Genomic DNA, 18,129 nt, shown 5'->3' on the forward strand with positions numbered 1-18,129 from the left:
CATTAAATAGTGTTTCCATTAACATAAAGCTTGTACTATAGCTAGCAATTCCTTATCATAGGTAGAATACTTGAGTTCAGATGGTTTAAGTTTGCAACTAGAGTAGGCTATGGGATGTGAATTTTGCATAAGGACAACTCCAATTCCGGATCCACTAGCATCATTGACTACTAGGAAGAATGGTCTATTAAAGTCAGGTATTTCTAATACAGGGGCATGTACTAAGGCATGTTTTAGTAATTCAAAAGACTTTTGCTGATTATCAAACCAATGATACACAATACTTTTCTTTAATAATTTTGTCAAAGGCAATGTAAAAAATGAAAATTTTCTCACAAATTTTCTATAAAAACAAGCAAGAACTGAGAAAGAACATAATTCATGCACATTTTTAGGTATCGCTCAATTCAAAATTGCTTCTATATTTTTAGGATCAACTTTAATACCATCATAAGAAACAATATGTCCTAAGTATTCAATTTGGGTTTGAAAAAATTCACTCTTTTCACGATTAGCATATAATTGATTCTCTTTCAACGATTTGAAAACCAAAGATAAATGTTCATAAGGCTCATTCTCATTCTTACTGAAAACCAATATGTCATCAAAGAAAACAATTACACAATGCTGATGCTTCAAAAATATGCGATTCATCATACAACTGAATGAGGCTGGTGCATTAGTTAAACCAAAAGGCATAACAAGGAATTCATAATGTCCAAATTGAGTTCTAAATATAGTTTTGAAAATATCATGTGTAGCCAATCGTACTTGATGATATCCAAATTTAAGATCTATATTACTAAATATTGTGGCTCCTTGTAGTTTATCCATGAGGTTGTCTACCCTAGGGATCAAATATCTATTCTTGACAATGATCTTATTTAGGGCACAATAATCAATGCACATCCTATAAGTATTATTTTTCTTTTTAACTAATAGGACAGGTACACCAAAAGAAGAACTGCTGGGCTTAACGAGTCCCCGGGTTAACAATTTTTCAACTTGGATTTGAATTTATTTTTGTTCAATTAAATTATGTATATAAGGTGCTTTACATGGTGGTTGTGATCCAGGAATTAAGTCTATTTTATGATCTTCAAGATGTATAGGTGGTAAACCAGGTGGTAAGTTAGCAACAAAACAATCTTTAAATTGTGAAAGAAATTGTGCATGCCTAGGATGCATTTGATTTTCCTTAGCTTCAATTTCATTCACCCATATTAAATATAATTTGCTACCTTTTCTTAATGTAAGTTTAGCATGTGTGTGACTAAGTAATGAAAAATTATCAAAATTGTGTGTACCATGTAATGTGATTTGTTTTTTGTTAGAATGAATCTTCATTGAATGCGTGGAATAATCATTATCAGGATTATATTTATGACGCCAAGGCATTCCTAAAATAATGTTACTAGATTGCAAAGGCACAACCAAGAAATTCATGCGCTCAACATAATTGCCAATTTTAATTTCTAAATTATGAACTTCTTGTGAACCATTGTATCTAGTACCTAAGAATGCAGCCTTGATGTAATAATGAGTTGGAACAATATGTAAATTCAATTCTTTGACCAATTTTGCAGAAATAAAATCATGCATGCGCCATCATCATGTAAAATAAATTTTTATTTACCATGTACAAGACATTTCATAGTTAATAAAGAATAAGGATTTGGCAGACCTGGTAAAGTATCTAAAGTAGCACTGATATCGTCATTGCCTTTTATGAAATCTAGCATTTCTTCATGGTCTTCATCGTCAATTGCTCCCAAGTAGTTGATGTGAACAGTTGGCTTTTTGGATTGATAATTCACCGCTAGATGTCTAGGTTGATGGCACTTGTAGCAGACTATGGGTTTGGCTTTGGAAACATTATTGTTAATAGATGGGAGTTTAGGTATCTTGGAATTTGGCTGGAAAGATGGCTTAGGATTTGGATTTGTGTTTGATGGTAAATCAAGGGATCGTGTCCATGATTTACTGAAAGAAGATGGAACAAAGTGATTTTGATTGAATCTTCGAAAGTTAGAATTGAATTGCTTTGTACCAAAGTTACCATTAGTTGGGAATTGTTACGGTCACTTGTCTCATTCTCTAATTTTGTCTTCAGCATCATGGACCAAAGAAATCGCATCCTCAAGAGTTGTTGCCTTAAACATGTTCACATCCGCATAGAAGTGACCAAGCAAACCAGACATAAGCTTGCGCTTGTAGATTGCCTCACGTACATATTTAAACATTTGCAATAAGGCATTCCAGAAATGCTCAGTGTATTGTGAAATAGGCTCACAATCTCTTTGTTGCAGAAGATCCTATTGTTTGATTGCTTTTTCACGGAATTGAGGTGGAAGAAAATTCTGTAAAAATTTCTTTTGAAAATCCTCCCAAGTAGTAGGACAATCAATACTTTTGCGAACAACAATCCACCATAACAATGCTCTGTTCACTAAATGGTTAGTGACACACTTGAGTTTGTCTTTTTTGGCATACTGTTCTTCGTGGAGATAATCATCAAACTAACTGATAAAAGCGATAACAGTCTTTTCATCATGTAGTCAATTAAAAGTACGAAATTTGAAATTTCTTTTACTTATCTTGGCTTCTTTCCTAATAGATTATACTTCAAGTGTCGCATCGATTGTACATCGTATAATATCTTCAGGTTGCAGTCCATCTTGTTCAACAATAGATCATTGAAGAGTAGCCAGTTGAGCTTGCAAAGTTTGATGTGCTCTTTGTTCCTCTTGAAGCTACATCATAATTAGGTCCATTTTTTGCTCCAATATTGGTTTCGGTAAATTACCTTCAGCCATAAAATCTTACATATTTTGATCGAACATTTTGCAAAATCTCAAACAACCTCACATACTCGAAATCTTGTTAGCAGGATGAGTATAGCTCAAGGTTGGGTTTACAAGGCTTGCTTTTTTTTGTATGGCTTTTTGCGAGCTTTCTTCTTTTTACAGGTACGAAAATTGATGAAGGTCTTCTTTCAAGCGGGAAATAGATTGTGTGTGTCAGTTTGCTTGCTGGAAACTGTCTTTGTCAAAGTACAGGTACAAACAAGGGCTTGCTGGAGTTGTAAAATCGATTTAGGGTTGGTTCAGTGTGAATAGCCACTATGGGAAAGATTGAGAATTGAGTTTTGAGCCTTAGTAAGACTTAAAGGCTTTAAGCTTTAAATTTAAAAGCTTAAATCAATCATTTTTCTAATCGCCACGACATCAGGACATCCTCGTCTGAATCGGCACCATCAAGAACATGTTAACACCGCAATCATTGAAATTTGAAGCTCAAGCTTTATTATAAAGCTTATTAAGCTTTTAACTCCAAGCTTAATCTTCTATGTTCTCCGTTAACCAAAGAGACTTACAAAGGATCTTCAGAGGTGGTCCTCCGCTTCCTAGAAGAGGTTCTTTGCAATCTGATAGCATAGCAGGGGATTCTTCACCACTAGGAACATGCCGGTATTGATGGTTTGTCATGAGACTGACTATAGAGCCCGTTTATTCCATGAGCTTTACCTTCACACGAGATGGTAAGCGATTGGAAGCCTTTGATCTCAACTTTGCTCTGATACCACTGGTGCACAAATCGGATGCTGGATGCATACGTAGTGAGCACCGAAAGGTCCCCAAGAACAAAGAACTCTACTTAAGCTCAAAAAGTAAGAATATAGATTTGCATGACATGAAGAAAAGAGATAAATTGGATACAATCTCCCCCCATGCCTTGTGTGAGTGCTTCACAAGGCATGTATTTATAAATTTATTCATCTCACAGCTCAAAAATAGCCCAATTTTACAATAAGCATGCTTTAGCTTTTGTATTTGCTTTTATCCAAATAAAAAACAAAGCGGTTGGGTGGCCCAAAAGTCAAGATGTACCCAAATACAATGTCCAATAATGAAATATTTAAATTGTGCACCTATGCGTCTACAAAATAATAAATATTTGTCAAGCGATTCAATAAATAAGCATTGTCGAAGGGTTTTTGAAAACAAAGTCACGACCACAAAGGTTCTTGAGAAATTCCAAGACGGAAGATCAAGCGAAGTAAATAATCAAGATAAACATGATGCCAAGTAACAATTGTATTACCGCCAAGATGTTTACAAAATACAAGACAAAATTGAATCTGAACAGTCCACTGGGTTTAGGATGCCCGATCTCAAGTTGAAAATTCAACTCTCAAGCTCGTATCTCAAGCTCAAGAATTACTCTAAATGCCCAGGGGGAAGACCTTGCTCCAAGTTCCAAGCCAATTTCTCTATACATAGTAGGTAACAGTGTTTCATCAGCCTTTTCCATGATGGCAACAAGATTGATCAAAAATGTTGAAATTCTTAGGTTCCATAAAACTTTCGTCTTCTCCATGGTTGGTGATGCTGGAAGATAACTCTTTTGTTTCTCTATCTCTACTCCTTCTTTAGCTTCGTTGCTGGAGCTGCTATGCTCTTGAGCTCCATAGTCCACTCAGAGAAGAGATCCCTGTCACCCAAAACTGTTGCCACAATAGAGGCTCCATGGATTGGTGGATTTGAACACATAGGTCTAATCACAAGTTTTAACTGACTGTCAACACGGGTTGCCACAGATACACTCCGTCGGCACACAATGCTTAGAGCTCCCACACGTTCACCATAAAGTCCCATGTTTTTGGCAAAGCTTTGAGCCACCAAACACTCACCCCCATCCGCCACATATAAATGAACTGCATATGCATCTGTATCAAGGCTCCCACTAGCAAAACCCTGATATGCATTGTCAAAGAAAGGCAGCATGTTCTTGATCCGAATCACTTGGCGGATACATTCCCATTGTTCTCTAGTAGGGTCAACTCTAGTGGGATTGTGAGCACATGCATGCAATAAAACTACCACGCCATTAGGAGTTGATTTTAGGTCTTGGAGCATTCCTTCATAATCAAATCCCCTTGTTCTAGGATCATAGTATCAATAGCTTTTCACTGCTAGTCCACCAAGGCTGAAGACTTTTGTATGATTCCACCATGTGGGGGTTGGGATAAAAATGGTAACGCTCTGCATAGTGCCTGGCAAGAAATTCAGCTCCAACTCGAAGGGATCCAGCAGTCCTTGACAAGCAGTGAGCAGTGTAGACTTTTTTTTCCTGGATAGCAGGGTTGTCACTTCCAAGAATTAGCCTTGCACTGAACTGATTAAATTTGGCTATGCCAGTGATAGGAATGTACATTCCAGACCCATGCAGCCCTCCTGTGGAGCTTCATCGGCGACCCCCTTATTGCCCTCTACTGACGGCCTGATTTTCTACTTTTTCCCCCAAAAGTTTTTTATAGCTAAGCTTTTTCCTTAGCTTTCACTAAGCATCCATGGTGCAAGCTTTCACCTCCCTGAACTACCCACTAAGATAACATCTATTAAGCAATGTCGTACTGCTACGTATCCGAGGTGTGGAATCCACCAAAAAGTTGTGTGTGTGACATTTGTTACTTTGTACATACTTAGGTTTTGTGCTTTGCCACTCTATAACTGGTGAAAGAAACACAGATGCCATAGAGAGCTTGAAGACTATTGTTGGCAAGCATGTTGTGTCATACTATGATGATCTGAGTGTATCTCTTGAGCTTCCAGGTCAACTCACAGTGCCTCTTGTGAGAGGGTCTCCTTATGTCACGATGATCTTTGATGAGTATTCCATGTTGAAAATTTCCTCCATTCATGCAGTTTTGAAGATTACATCATATGAAAGTTGCACCAAGCACAAGGTTACAATGAACAATGGCCAAACCTAGCTAATATACAGCTCTGATGGTCTGTACTTGTCTGCAAACCTCACTGCAAGTCAAAGTTTTAAGGGAGTTTTAAGAGTTGCATTGCTTACAGGGGATGATACTGCTGAAGACATTTTGGATAGGTTCAGTAGAGCCTATCCTATGCAAGGGCATGCTGATCTGTCTGTTCCTTTCCAAGTAAAGTCATATGTTCCTTTCCAAGTAAAGTATGACTGGAAGAAATATGGTGGGGGGGAACTGCTGATGCTGAGTCTCCCAATGCACAAAGATATGATGTCCTCTGCTCAACTACAGCGTGTATGTCCTGCTCTATTTTATAATGGCATGGATGGTGAAATGATAGGAGTGGTGGGTAATTGCTGGAATCATTTCATCTTCACCTTCGTCAGAACTATAAAGTCCTTAATATTTTCTATGGTTGAGGAGAACATGCGTTTAGGTTCAAATCTATTTTGTTCGAGTTCTATTTACCGCCGACCCGGTCTACCCAGGATGGCTATTGTGGGAGGGGTCGCTTTTCTGGTAAAGGGGAGCGTATTGTAGGGTCTGAAAAAGGGGAGAAGAACAGCGATTCGAAGAGGAAGAGAGGCAAACGGCATTGGAAAGAGGGAAGCAAGAGGAAGAAAAGAAGATACTACTTTGATTCAGACTGTGAAAGCTCCGATTCAAATGACAGTTCAGATAGAAGCTCAGATGAGACATCGTCATCAAAAGTCAGCTCCTCAAGTGAAGATGATCGCATACGGATGGACATCTTAAATTCTGAAAGGAGCTTTGTTTGTGGAGGCAAGATGAAGATCCCAGATTCGAAGACACCTTACGGGCAGAGAATTTGGTGAAGAAAAAGCAACGAAAGCAGGGGAATGTGGTCTGAACTGGATTGGTGGTAATCGATTGGGGCTTAAAAGTAGTGGAGAGCCTTTTGTGACGGAGGAAGAGCTAAAGCTGATGCTAAGAGGAATAGAGGAATGGAAACAGGAGGGTCGTAGTCATGCGGATTTTCGCTGGAGAATGTCCATAGCACGAGAGGAGACATTCGAATCGCAATTCTGGAAGCATCAGATTCAAGTCCATGGAAGGGAATGCTTACAAACCTTATAAGCTGAAGCATGCATTAACAGGGCCCAGGAAGACTGTCTCTACTGTGAAGTTATCTCCAGACGGCAAGCTGCTGGGAAGCTCATCTGCCGATAAGACAGTCCGGATATGGAGTGCCGCGGACGGCACCTTTCTGAAAGAATTTGAGGGCCACAACAAAGGCATTTTGGACTTTGCTTGGTCATCTGATTCACGCGACTCTGGAATTATAGCACAAGAAAGTTTTTGAAAACCTACATGGGACATGTCAACAAGAAATATTGCATGTTCTCTACCTTCTCTGTAACCAATAGAAAATATATAGTAAGTGGTTCAGAAGATTGCTGCATATATCTGTGGGATCTTCAATCAAGAAACATAGTTCAAAAGCTAGAGGGTCATACTGACACTGTGATGTCAGTCTCATGTCATCCAACTGAGAACAAGATAGCATCAGGAGCTCTTGAAAATGATAAGACAGTCAAGATATGGATTCAAGAACAGATGGACCTGGTTTTAGTACCTCGAGGTGAAATAGAATTGTCAGTTCTCAGAGTCTTTCCAAAGAATGGCTAGCCGTCCATGGGACACTGGGAAGCATGTGTATTCCATTGTAATTCACATCTTGAAGATGTCTGGTCTTTGTTTCCTAAAGCAAGGGTCTAGGAATTGAAGAAAAGAAAAAACGCCATGTACGATTTGCAGCACTCGAGGGCCTGGTGTGTACTACACTGATGACAAATTGTTACAGACCAGGATATTCTCATATGCAGATACTAAACAACACAGAATTGTAAACTGTTTGGAGGTGCTGCATCATTTCTGATAAGATTCAGAGACTCTTGCTTTGACAAAATCAGTTATTTGCCTTTCCCTGTGGGGTTTATTGTTGAGATTGTGGGTCCATGGATCCATCCTTTGGTTGATGCTGCTGAAAGGACAACGTTGAAATTTCTGTCTGTAGTTGATAACCAGATTTATACTGTAGGTACCTATGTTGAAGGATGGATTCTATGCTCAGCTGAAAGCTTGCTTTCGGTTCTGTCATCGTTGCATAGACAAGGTCTCGTTGGGAGCATGGCAGATCTATGGTAATATATGAAGCAAGTCATTGATGTGGCTAATCGGATCCCTCTGCTAAACCTTATCACACCACTTGTGTGCATGGTTTCTGTGCCTCTTGTAAGGGCACTCTCTGGTTGGCTACTTAAGTAGAGTCAAGTTAAAGAACTGGTTGTTTGAATGCAGAGATTGGGATCTTTTCTTCCCTCATAGGCACCAACAAAGATAATGCATTGAATAATAATGTGGAATGCGTATCCTGGGAATGCCCGTCCTCTTCGTATATCTGGTAATGCTGCCAACAACAATTATGGCTATATCTGTAGCTGATTGAATAGTGGATTCTGTAGATTTTTCTGGCACAGTAGTAGTGCTTTTGTTGTTCACAAATCCGCTCATCTTGCTTATTCGTATGATTGATCTTCTATCCTGAAATTAGTCAAGGTCCTCTGTGGTCGCGACTTTGCTTTCGAAAACCCTTGGACATCCTTTGGTGAACCCGACATGAAGGCGTCGCATTAAAAAAATTTCAGGATGGGAGATACTTCAGCATCAATTTCAACCTCTTCTATGATTCTTGCTTTGTCCTCTACTTCAGCTTCATCATCAACTTCTGCTTCAAGTACTTCTACGGATGATTTAAAGTAGATTTTGCAAAATATGTCTATGTATATGCAGCTTCAAAATCAGTAGACACAATTGTATATGCAGCAACAGAAACAGTTACATCAACAATAGTTGTCTCAGCAAAGGCAACTATATTTGGAGCAAGAGAATGCAATCAGCGCGACTAAGGCGATTGAAGCAGTTGAGAATGAAAAGAAGCTATTTGATGGTCGTAATGTATCGGCTTTTTTGAAGACGTATGAGATCAAGATGGGATTTTTTGGAGTACCAACACGACTTATGAGTAAATATTTTCTTTGCCTTGTCACACCCACCTTGAGGGTAAAAGTGATTGATCTTTTCCTTCAAAATTCGCATTGGCAAGATTTTAAGAAGGCCCTGAAAGAGGAGTATTTTCTTGAAGACTTTGGGATGGCTACACGGCAGTCATTCCGAGAGTGGGTCTACATGCCAAACAAAGGTCTAGCTACTTCAGAATTGATACGAGAATTTGAAGAGAGGTATAGTCAGCTTGATGCTATTGAACAAAGAGCATTGGATGTTGAAAAAGTTGAGCTTTTCTTGCAAGCTACAGATCCTGCTCTTCAAGAAGAATTAGGAGAGCTTCTTGAGGATCGCACGAAGCCTATGGGTCTTAAAACAGATTGGCAAGATGCCCAGGATGCGGTCTCGACTTTGACCAAGAGGCGGATATGGAAGATCCGCTTACAGAATGGATCTATGACACCAACACCGTCTTCTGCTCCTATGTCAGCTTCTATCCTTGTTATTTCTTCTCTTCCTCAGCCAGTTACTTGGCCTATGCCAGTGCCTACTGTTTCTAATCCTCCTATTCCTCCTGTTCCAAGACCGATACCAGCTCCTTCTGCTCCAAATCCATCCGCTCCGTCGGTTCCTTCCTCTCTTGATGACATAATCAAAGGCATAACAGATTTGACACTGGAGTCAGTCAAAGCAGAACTGGTGGGGAATTTGAAAGAAGAGTTTACTTCGACTGCGCGTACTATTTCTTCTAGTGCTCCTAGTGCACCTAGAAGTACTCTTAGTGAACCTAGAAGAGATCGAAGATGTATTTGGTGTGATAGTATGGACCATCAGCATTGCAGGGATTGTGAATCTTTTCAAGATGCAAGGAGGAAGAATTTGGTATTTTGGGCACAAGATGGCAAGATCTGGTTGACTGAAACAGGAGCTCTGCTTGCTACCAATTTTGGGAAAGGCGGAATGAAGAAATTAGTAGATGATATGGATACATGTACTTCTTATGTGGCAGCTAGAGGAGATGCTTCTGCATATGGAGTCCAGATTGAGAAAGGTTCAGAGAGTCAATCAGCATTATGGACCTATGCTATGGAGATGGCAAACAAGGGAAAAATTCAACAGACTATTTTGACTAGTGCAGGTTTTAGCATCATATATGAGACAAGTTGGGATTCGCCTGCTGACATGTACACTATTTATGCCTACTTGGCTAAGTCTCAGGGAGCAGATGTACTTGTTGAGGAGAAGCATAAGAGGGATGAAGAGAATCCAAATGCAGCTAAAAAGACTAGAGGGGGTAAGTTTGTTACTCCACCTACTGCAGGGCCATCTTTGAGACCAAGGCCAGAACAACAAATGGAAGATGCTCAAAAGAAAGAAAAGAGGCAAGAGCCTAGAGAGAGAAAGTAGTCAGGGTTTAGATTGATGTCCGATATTGAGACATCGATGAACATGAAGAAAATCTTTAGTGACAAGATACTTGGCAATGAGGTGAGTTTTACTATTTCTAAGGTTTTGGGCATCTCGAAAAGAGAGTTTCAAGATCAGTTCCAAGAAGTCCTGAAGAGGAAAACACATGCATTGCCTACTACTGATACAGAGGGAGTTTTGATTGGGGAATTGGATGAGGATGAGGATGAGGTTATGGTTGAGAATGCTTCTATTTTTCTGTAGACAGAGAAGAGAGTTCAGCCTGTGCATTATATTGAAACTGATGAGCCTATCTTGGTACCGCGCAGTCACTTTTCGCGGAGTCATTGGGCTAGGGCAACTACAGAAACAATGGTAAAAATTGGGGAGAAACATGTGCCTTATGTTGCTTTGGTGAATCATGGTTCAGAGATTAATCTCATAGTTCGTGGAGTTTATGAAAGTAATAGATGGCCTATGGATGTAGAGCATGGGTGGCATATGAGAGCCGCCAACAATAATATAGGTGATTTGTATGCTGCCTGTCCCAGTGTCAAGATTTCTATTGGAGATGTAGAGGAGGATTTCCATTTCTTTGTGCAGGATTCATGCTCTTACCCCATAATCCTAGGACAGCCATTCATCACACAGATGTGCATGGAGACGAAAGTAATGGATGATGGATCTGCTTATGTACATATTTGCAGTAACGATGGTAAGAGAGCAGTCCAGTTTATGACTGTGTGTGTAAATCATGCTAGAAACATGGATACTCTTCAAGATGCATCTTTGCCCACTGTGAGGGATTCGAGTTTTCATTAGGTACCACTATTCCGCAAGACAATGGTGGTACAAAGTAGAGGAGATTGGAGTTCTCGCCTCCTGGCATCAGTGTTTTCTCCTCCAATTTTGTTAGAATTTCAGCAAACAGTTCAATGAGTTATTAGAAGATTTCTAAGTTGCCTAGAGCTGCCAAGCAGCACATATGCAGGAAGGAGAAAAATTTGAAAAATGCAGGTATTTTAGAGGATGATGAGCATACAGATGGGATGTATGATAGTATGGTTTGTGCAGATACGATGACAAAGATGAAAAATATGCTGAAAACTGATATGTAGAGTTGTCATAGTAATGTATCTGTGTAGTCCCTGGACATGTTTCATGAAATTTTATATTTTGTGTTACAAATAGAGTTAGAGATTGAGGTGACTCAACAAAAAGTGTTGAGTATTGAAGAAATTCAGCAAACAGAGTTTCCGACTGATTATGATCAGCCTATAGAGACATAGAGGGCTGAAAACTTTCAGCCAACAGAGTTTACTGCTGAAATATTTCAACATCCAAAGTTTAGGGTTGTTCCTATGCAGTTCATAGAGCAGAGGGCTAAGGATATTTAGCCAGCAGAGTGCAGAATTGCTCATTTACAACAAGATTTGAATAATGCAGAGGATCATAATGATGCCAGAGTTGATGCAGATACTTTGTGGCTGATCATATTTTAGCTTGTGTAAAGATTTTGGCCAGGTTAGAAGAAGTGAACTTGACAATATCAGGGCAAAAATCTATTTTTGGAGTAAATGAGGTTGTCATTGTTGGACATATGTGTGGGTATTATGGCAGGAAACCTTCACTTGAGAAGGTGGATGCTATAGGCAAGATTAAGAAGTATTGTTCTACCACTTCAGAGGTACGAAGATTCATTGGAGCCTGTGTATTTTACATGATTTGGATACCTCATTTTTTGCACACATAGTAGATTGTTTATATCAGCTACTTCGAAAGGGGATTTTTTTTTTTGGGATGAGAGCCACACTAGAGCCATGTGAAAATTGAAGAAGTTATTCCAGATTGCCCCTACTCTCAAGAAAGTGGATTATAATTGCGGAAGGCCTATTGTATTGACAGTTGATACTAGTCCAATTGGCATAGGTTGGGCTATGGGTCAAGATGATGTAGATGGAAACAGGTATGCTATTCGGTTTGGTGTGAAAGTCCTAAATGAGAGACAGAGGAGGTATCCGCAAATCAAGAGGGAATTACTGGGAATTGTTACGGCTCTCAAATGTGACAAGGAGTACTTTATTGGAGCCTCAATTGTGGTAGAGATAGATTACTTGCCATTGATAGGTATGATTACGAGTTGCTCTACTCCGAATATAGCTATGCTGAGATGGATCACATGCATCAAGTCATTAAATCCAGAATTTAAACACATAGCAGGGAAGGATAATCCAGTGGCAGATATGCTGTCTAGAGCCAGATATGATGATGAGGAGACACTACTTGGAGAAGAGGATGATGCAAAAATTTCAGCCACTATGGTTGATTACGTTTGTCATGTATATGATATTGTGGCTTTCATAGAAGAACTCTATGTCGGAGATTGGTTGCAGATTGGCAAGTACCTTAGTACACTAAGCAAAAGGGATAAATGGACAGATGAAGAGTTCAAGAAGATCAGAAGAAAAGCCTATGGTTATTTCCTTAAGAATGGATTTCTTTGGAAGCACCCGAAGAAAAGGGGTGGATTACCCTTGCGGGTTGTCTGCGATAAAGCAGGTGATGAGACAGTTTCATGAGAGTCCTTGGGGGGCTGGTCATAGAGGAGTGTGGGCTACTTATGAGAAAATCAAGGAAAAATATTGGTGGAAAGGCATGTACAGAGATGTTTCTTGCTTTGTAGAGACTTGCAGAGACTGTCAGATGTATTCCGTAGTGCGTCATCGAGATGAGCTTCATCCGACCTATCCACTATGCATTCATTATAAGTGGGTAGTTGACTTGGTTACTATTTCTATGGGTTTATGGCAAATGAGATATATTGTTTTGGCTAGATAGGATCTTACCAATCATGTTGAGGATAGACCTTTGAGAACGAAGACCACTAGTGCAGTGTGTAAGTTCTTATTGGAATAAATTTTTTGTAGGTATGGTTGTGTGGGTAAGATTACTGCAGATCGTGGTGAATTGGATGCAAATGAAGCTAGGGAGTTTTTCTCTCAGCTAGGAATCAAGTTGGCTCTAATCATAGCATACAATCCAGAGGGAAATGGAAAGAGTGAAAGAGGGCACCCGGCCGCCGATAGTGAAAGCATTAGCCAAAGCATGCAGAGGACGGATTGGAGAATGGCCGAGACTTCTACCATTTGATTTGTGGGATGATCGTATGACTCACAGTGTTACCATAGGATATATGCCCGCAGAGTTGATGTATGGTCAGAAACGAGTTATGCTGATTGAGACTTGTGCTTTGACTTGGTCAGTTTTACCTTGGCACGAGGATTTGACGAGAGAGGAGCTCTTAGCTCTTTGGATCCGGCAGTTGGAGAGAAGACTAGAGGATATTCAGCTAGCTATTGACAGGTTGAAGGTTACTAGACTTAGAAATAAGGACAGGTTTGACAGCAGGCATCGCTTGCGGCCTAGAGCAATAGAAGAGGGAGACTGGGTATTAGTCTTTGATAGCAGCCTTGAAAATTAGCATACTGCACTTTGGAAGATGGTGAAAAGATGGTTTGGGCCGTATATAGTCAGACATGTCTTTGATAATGCAACATATGAGCTGACAAAATTGGATGGGACAGTGCTTAGAGTGCCTACTGCAGGAAAAAGAATCAAGATTTTCAAGAAAAGAGATGATGAGGATTATGCATTGGAAGAATTTGCAAGAGAAGAGCAACGAGAAGAAACTCCAGTAGAAGAGACAGATGATATGACAGATAACCTTGCCGATATACTGGAAATAGTCAATCAAGAGATTGATTTGTTCGTGGATCTTAACGACAATGATCATGGGTAGTTGGCCCATCCAGAGGATGCGCATGATCAGAGGGGGTGGATGTCCTACTACTGCGCATCTGAGGTGTGGAATCCACCAAAATGTTGTGTGTGTGACATTTGTTACTTTATACATACTTAGGTTTTGTGCTTTGCCACTCTATAACTGGTGAAAGAAACACAGATGCCATAGAGAGCTTGAAGACTATTGTTGGCAAGCATGTTGTGTCATACTATGATGATCTGAGTGTATCTCTTGAGCTTCTAGGTCGACTCACAGTGCCTCTTGTGAGAGGGTCTCCTTATGTCACATTGATTTTTGATGAGTATTCCATGTTGAAAATTTCCTCCATTCATGCGGTTTTGAAGGTTACATCATATGAAAGTTGCACCAAGCACAAGATTACAATGAACAATGGCCAAACCTGGCTAATATACAGCTCTGATGGTCTGTACTTGTCTGCAAACCTCACTGCAAGTCAAAGTTTTAAGGGAGTTTTAAGAGCTGCATTGCTTACATGGGATGATATTGGTGAAGATATTTTGGATAGGTTCAGTACAGCCTATCCTATGCAAGGGCATGATGATCTGTTTGTTCCTTTCCAAGTAAAGTATGACTAGAAGAAATACGGTGGGGGGGCGGGGGACTGCTGATGCTGAGTCTCCCAATGCACAGAGATATGATATCCTCTGCTCAACTACAGCGTGTATGTCCTGCTCTATTTTATAATGGCATGGATGGTGAAATGATAGGAATGGTGGGTAATTGTTGGAATCATTTCATCTTCACCTTCGTCAGAACTATAAAGACCTTAATATTTTCTATGGCTGAGGAGAACAAGCCAATTGGGTTCAAATCTGTTTTGTTCGAGCTCTATTTACCGCTGACCTGGTCTACCCAGGATGGCTATTGTGGGAGGGATCGCTTTTCTAGTAAAAGGGGAGCATATTGTAGGGTCTGAAAAAAGGGGAGAAGAACAGCGATTCAAAGAGGAAGAGAGGCAAACGGCATTGGAAAGAGGGAAGCAAGAGGAAGAAAATAAGATACTACTCTGATTTTGACTCTGAAAGCTTTGATTCAGATGACAGTTCAGATAGTAGCTCAGATTATGAGACATCGTCATCAAAAGTCAGCTCCTCAAGTGAAGATGATCACAGACAGATGGAGATGTTAAATTCTAAAAGGAGGATTGTTTGTGGAGGCAAGATGAAGATCCCAGATTCGAAGACACCTTACGGGCAGAGAATTTGGTGAAGAAAAAGCAACGAAAGCAGGGGAATGTGGTCTGAACTTGATTGGTGGTAATCGATTGGGGCTTAAAAGTAGCGGAGAGCCTTTTATGACAAAGGAAGAGGAACAGAGGAACGGAAATAGGAGGGTCATAGTCATGCTAATGGGAACAGAGGAACGGAAATAGGAGGGTCATAGTCATGCGGATTTTCACTAGAGAATGTCCATAGCATTAGAGGAGACATTCGAATCGCATTTCTAGAAGTATCAGATTCAAGTCCATGGAAGGGAATGCTTACAAACCTTATAAGCTGAAGCATACATTAACAGGGCACAGGAAGGTTGTCTCTAGTGTGAAGTTCTCTTCAGAAGGCAAGCTGCTTGGAAGCTCATCTGCCAATAAGACAGTCCGGATATGGAGTGCCGCTGACGGCACCTTTCTGAAAGAATTTGAGGGCCATAGCAAAGGCATTTCGGACTTTGCCTGGTCATCTAATTCACGCGACTCTGGAATTATAGCACAAGAAAGTTTTTGAAAACCTACACGGGACATGTCAACAAGAAATATTGCATGTTCTCTACCTTCTCTGTAACCAATGGAAAATATATAGTGAGTGGTTCAGAAGTGCTGCATATATCTGTGGGATCTTCAATCAAGAAACATAGTTCAAAAGTTGGAGGGTCATATTGACACTGTGCTGTCAGTCTCATGTCACCCAACTAAGAACAAGATAGCATCATGAGCTCTTGAAAGTGATAAGCTAGTCAAGATATGGGTTCAAGAACAGATGGACCTGGTTTTAGTACCTCGAGGTGAAATAGAATTGTCAGTTCTCAGAGTCTTTTCAAAGAATGACTAGCCATCCGTGGGACACTGGGAAGCATGTGTATTCCATTGTAATTCACATCTTGAAGATGTTTGGTCTTTGTTTCCTGAAGCAAGGGTCTGGGAATTGAAGAAAAGCAAAAACGCCATGTACGATTTGCAGCGCTGAAGGGCCTAGTGTGTACTACATTGATGACAAACTATTACAGACTAGGATATTCTCATATGCAGATACTAAACAGCATAGAATTGTAAACTGTTAGGAGGTGCTGCATCATTTTTGATAAGATTCAGAGACTCTTGTTTTGACAAAATCAGTTATTTGCCTTTCCCTGTGGGGTTTATTGTTGAGATTGTGGGTCCATGGATCCATCCTTTGGTTGATGCTGCTGAAAGAACAACGCTGAAATTTCTGTCTGTAGTTGATAACCAGATTTATACTGAAGGTACCTATGTTGAAGGATGGATTCTATGCTTAGCTGAAAGCTTGCTTTCGGTTCTTTCATCGCTGCATAGACAAGGTCTCGTTGGGAGCTTGCCAGATCTATGGTAATATATGAAGCAAGTCATTGATGTGGCTAATCGAATCCCTTTGCTAAATTTTATCACACCACTTGTGTGCACGGTTTTTGTGCCTCTTGTAAGGGTAGTCTTAGATTGGCTACTTAAGCAGAGTCAAGTTAAAGAACTAGCTGTTTGAATACAGAGATTGGGATATTTTCTTCCCTCATAGGCACCAACAAAGATAATGCATTGAATAATAATGTGGAATGCGTATCCTGGGAATGCCCATCCTCTTCGCATATCTGGTAATGCTGCCAACAAAAATTATGGCTATATTTGTAGCTAATTGAATAGTGGATTTTGTAGATTTTTCTGGTACAGTATTATTACTTTTGCTGCTTAGAAATCCTCTCATCTTGCTTATTCGTATGATTGATCTTCTATCCTGAAATTAGTCAAGGTCCTCTGTGGTCGTGACTTTGCTTTCGAAAACCCTTCGACATGCTTTACTACTGCGCATCCGAGGTGTGGAATCCACCAGAAAGTTGTGTGTGTGACATTTGTTTCTTTGTACATACTTAGTCATTGTGTTTGCATTTTGTTCTACGTGAGCAGTATAGTAGAGAGAGGGGTCTTCTGCTGCATTTCCTTTCAGCTGGGGTTAAACCTGATAGATCCTCCTTCAACAATGGTGGGCATGTGATGTCTTCTATGGCTTTTCTTGGCTTCCTGCATCGTCTCAATCTGTGAAAGCAGCTCCACATTCCGAGATAGTGGGAGACCTACTACTTCTAAGGTTACTTTTGGAGAAATGGGTGACAGTTTCTATGAATATCTTCTAAAAGTGTGGGTACTAGGAAACAAGACAGAAACAGTAAAGCATTACAGGTTGTGCTGAGGATGCTAGAAACAAGTTTGGGGCAGAGGAACAAACAGTCAAAAAAATGAGGAGGAAGGTCAAAACAAGAAGGGATATGTGGGAACAGCAATGGAGGGCCTTATGTCATTAACAAAAAGATCGACTCCATCAATTTTTTTTTTGTACATTGTAGAACGTTCTGGAGCTCATTCATTAATAGAAAAGATGGATGAACTCGCATGTTTTGTCCCAGGAATGCTTGCTCTTGGATCAATAGATGCTACTGGTGAGAAGGCCATCAGATATCTAGATGCTGCAAAAGAGCTTGTGAAAACATGCTATCATATTTATCAATGCACTCCAATAAAACTTGCAGGAGAAAATTATTAATTCAGCAACGGTCAGGATATGTCCATTGGCACATCTTGGAATAACGTGAGGCCAGAGATAGTGGAGTCCTTGATGTATTTGTGGCGTAGAATTGGGAATCAAATCTATCGTGATTGGGGATAGGACACCTTTCAGGTTTTTGAAAGGCAATCACGTATAGCTTCTGGCTATGCACTGGAGTGAAGGATGATAAAATGCAGTCATTCTTTTTGGCTGAGACACTGAAATATTTGTACTTGCTCTTCTCTCCCTCTGATCTTATTTCTCTTGATCAATGAGTTTTCAACACCGAAGCTCATCCAATCAGAATCATAGCACGTGGGCTGGAT

The 18,129-nt window shown here is 40.1% G+C and overlaps 2 pseudogenes; one reads left to right on the plus strand and one right to left on the minus strand.

Moving 5' to 3' along the window:
* Positions 1-2,808: 2,808 nt before the first annotated feature.
* Positions 2,809-5,208, minus strand: LOC148036330 (aspartate aminotransferase, cytoplasmic pseudogene; annotated as a pseudogene).
* Positions 5,209-6,609: 1,401 nt separating this feature from the next.
* On the plus strand, positions 6,610-16,081 carry LOC148036331 (uncharacterized; annotated as a pseudogene).
* Positions 16,082-18,129: the final 2,048 nt, after the last annotated feature.

Source organism: Lygodium microphyllum, chromosome 5 (assembly GCF_053477565.2).
Source record: "Lygodium microphyllum isolate KBCC chromosome 5, Lygodium_microphyllum_v1.1.10, whole genome shotgun sequence".
NCBI lineage: Eukaryota > Viridiplantae > Streptophyta > Polypodiopsida > Schizaeales > Lygodiaceae > Lygodium > Lygodium microphyllum.